This window comes from Lolium rigidum, chromosome 6, assembly GCF_022539505.1.
Source record: "Lolium rigidum isolate FL_2022 chromosome 6, APGP_CSIRO_Lrig_0.1, whole genome shotgun sequence".
Lineage (NCBI taxonomy): Eukaryota > Viridiplantae > Streptophyta > Magnoliopsida > Poales > Poaceae > Lolium > Lolium rigidum.
In genome coordinates this window covers 78,568,757-78,572,123 of record NC_061513.1, presented here as the reverse complement: position 1 = coordinate 78,572,123, position 3,367 = coordinate 78,568,757, and the positions used below count along the sequence as shown (strand labels likewise).

At 57.5% G+C, this 3,367-nt stretch overlaps 1 pseudogene; it reads left to right on the top strand.

Annotated features, from left to right (window-relative positions):
* The first annotated feature begins 544 nt into the window (after window positions 1–544).
* LOC124662833 lies at window positions 545–925 on the top strand (annotated as a pseudogene).
* The last annotated feature ends 2,442 nt before the right edge of the window (window positions 926–3,367 follow it).

Genomic DNA, 3,367 nt, shown 5'->3' with positions numbered 1-3,367 from the left:
AAAGTACTAGAATTATTTGTTTATTTTAATTTAATAGAAGGGCAGTTAGGTAACTTCGCGTTCAGATTGCATCCCTCACCTCGCCGACTTCAACTCTCCATCCCGTCGCGCCATAGAGGTGGCCGCCGCCCTGTCCCATCCCCGTGTGGCCGTCGTGACGCCCGCGCCCTCTTCTCTTCTCCCACTGCCACCCCCTCCGCACCGGCATACTGCTTCGCCGCTCGTCCGCCCTCGCTCACCACCGCCATCCCCTAGCCCCTGCAAAATGTCCCCTTTCTGGCAGCCCTCACCGGCCACCACTCCGGCACCATGTTGGTCGGTGGCCGCGCCTTGTGCCGCGCCGTGCAGCTCCGCATGGGATCATTCCCCAGTACGACGTGCTCCACCCGCACCTCCCCGTCCGCGAGACGGCCACCACTCCGGCACCATGTTGGCCAGTGGCCGCGCCTTGTGCCGCGCCATGCAGCTCCGCATGGAATTCATTCCCCAGTACGACATGCTCCACCCGCACCTCCTCGTCCGCGAGACGTTCACTTTCCGCGGCATGGTGCGGCTCCCCACCTCTGTCCTCAACTCGGCCAAGCTCGCGGCCACCGAGGCCTTGATCGCCGAGCTCGGCCCTCGGCGCGTGCGCCGACACCATTGTGGGCAACACGTTCATGCGCGGCGTGTTCGGCAGCGGACGGAGCGCGTGAGCATTGGGCACAAGCTGCTGGTGAACCCGAGCCTGCTGGTCCTCGACGAGCCCACCTCTGACTCCACCGCCGCGTCCCGCCTCGTATCCACGCTCTCGGTGATGTCACGCAAGGGGCGCACGGTATTGCTGTCCATGCTCCGGCCATCGAGCCACGTGTACCGGAAGTTCGACTCGGTGCTGCTGCTCGCCGAGGGGAGCCACCTCGCCGCCGGCGTGAGCTCCGATTGAGTGCGCCAGGCCAGAGTGGTGGCGGGCCATCAAGCGCCTACGCCTGCGCGGCTCCGTTCAGCGCGCCAAGCTCAAGGACGGTAATCCTTGTCTTGCATACCTAATCTGTGTGTTTCTTAGAGTGAAGCCTTGATTAGCTAACACCAGTTGGTTGTACGCTGAAGGTGCTGTAGAGTTGATGTACCGATTGCCAAATGAGCTTGTGTTGGGGGGATGACCCCCGGTAGGCCAAAGGCCTGGCAAACCGGAAGGTTTGAGCTATCAAGATACCGGTTTAAAGGTTATTCCGGACCGTGAAGCCAATCGATTGTCTAAGTAAGTCTATACCGGTATCCCCAAGAGCGGTATACCGGAATGAGCTAAGAAGACACCGGGTTACCGGTAAGATGTGCACTATAGCACGTCGGTAAGACTGGTCAAAGATTCTCTCAAGAGCTAGAGGACAAGGATGATCTAAGCAAAGTAGTTTTAAACGAAGTCCTGGCGCCAAAGAGGAAGGTGACGCTAAAAGCATCCGGAGGACGTCAGCCTCCCTGATTAAAGAGATACCGGCGTCACCAGTGATTGAAGAGACTTTGTAAAGTAGTTTGTCTAGTCAAAGATGCCATTAGGGTTTCTTAGGGTTTCTTCCCCTGTAAGCCACCCTCTCCCCTATATAAGGAGAGGGGGCACACCCCGTCGCGGGCATGTCCGATCTTGTATCCAAAAACCTGTAACCTCTTGTGATAAATGAATAGAAAGATCTGAAGGGGAGAAAGCTCTTGTGTTCTTCTTGTTCTACCTCTGGCCAAGGCCAAGTTCTTAGGAGATCCATCCGGAATCCATCCCATCCTACCAAAAACCCTCACCCGAATCCTTTAGCGCCCATTCGGCCCCAACTTAAGCCATCGTATGGCATCTGTCTGTTCACCACGACGACAGTTGGCGCCCACCGTGGGGCAAGAAGCGGCGCTTGCTGGAGTTCATATTCGGGCGGGCATCCTCAACGTCTCCGGCGAGCGGGTGGTGTCTGCGCTCGTGCAGCGCATCTACTCGTTGGACTTCATCAACGACAATGCGGGTTGCTTCACCAACGACGGCGTCTTCCCCAAGAACAGCCGCGTCATCGAGTTCGGCAGCCACCGCGTCTACTTCGGCACCGTCCCTGTGCGCCAGCGCCCCTCGCCGGTGCTGGTGGCGCCGCATCCACCAAGGTGGCTGTGCGCTGGCCGCGCTGCTGGTAGCGTGGAGGTGATGATGGCAGGCGTGGCTGACGCCGGCAAGGAGGTCGCGGCGGAAGGCGCTGGGCAGGCGAGGTCCACGCGCGCGGCCAAACAGCCGACCGAGCGCGACCAAGGAGCTGCAAGTGCATCTGCAGCGCCACCGGAGACTCCTCTCCAGGCGGCGATGAACGTGCTGGCGACGCCCATCGCGCAGAACATTGACCCAGCAGCGGCTCAGGCGGAGCTGGAGGCCACGCGCAAGAAGCTGCTCTCCGGGGGCGCGGACATCATCCGGGCGCAGCGCGAGCTGAACCTAACCCTACGTGAGTATAACGCTGCACATGGCTTTGCTTCTGTTAGCGCTCAGGCTGCTAGGATGCCGGAAAACCGGCTTAAGGCTCGCAATCTAGATTAGGATCAGCGTAAGGAAGTTCTTGCCGGCAAAAGTACCTCTGCATCTTTGAGCATCGTAGAGAAACCTAAGTACAGTAGCCCGGATAAAACCATAAAAGCTGCTAGGGCTGCAGTAGAGCTATGCGAGTCGCTTACCGGAGATGCTTTAGCTAAGCAACAGGATCGTGTTAGGGAGTTGCTTGACATGATAGAGACACAAAATGCTGAGTTGGCTAAGGCAAACAAAGCTGCGGCTTCAAAATCTGTGCGTTCAACAAAGAATGCCGGAAACAAGTCCCATGGGCAGGCATCGTCCCCCCATCCGGACAGAAGAAAAGAAAAAGAGATGAATGCGCAGCAATTGACTGTGTACGATCCGGTTCTTGCCGGAAAACAACAAGCCGAGCAACACGATGCCGGTAGAAAAAGCCAAGGGGCAGATCGAGGCTACGCCAGAAGGGGCTATGCCGGAAACAATCATGCCGGTAGATACGAAACCGGGCAAAATTATCGAGCTGCAAGGGCAGCATACAAAGAAGAGGAAATGCCTTCACCAAGGTACCCGTAGGCAAGGGCCGCGGTACCGGAACGTTATGATGAAGCTGATTCAACAACGGAAAGACTTACAGCCTACCAGAACCCGTTGGGGGAACGCGTAGGAGAAAGACGCCTACCGGAATGGGATGCGAGGCACCGTCTGGATAGAGTGTATTTATCTGAAATGATCGAGGCAGAAGGTCCTCCTGGCCCAAAGTGCTTTGGTCCAAGGATCATGAAAGAGGAACCACTGGTTCGCAACTTCCAGTTGCCCCGTGACACAAAAACATATGATGGCACCACCAAGCCG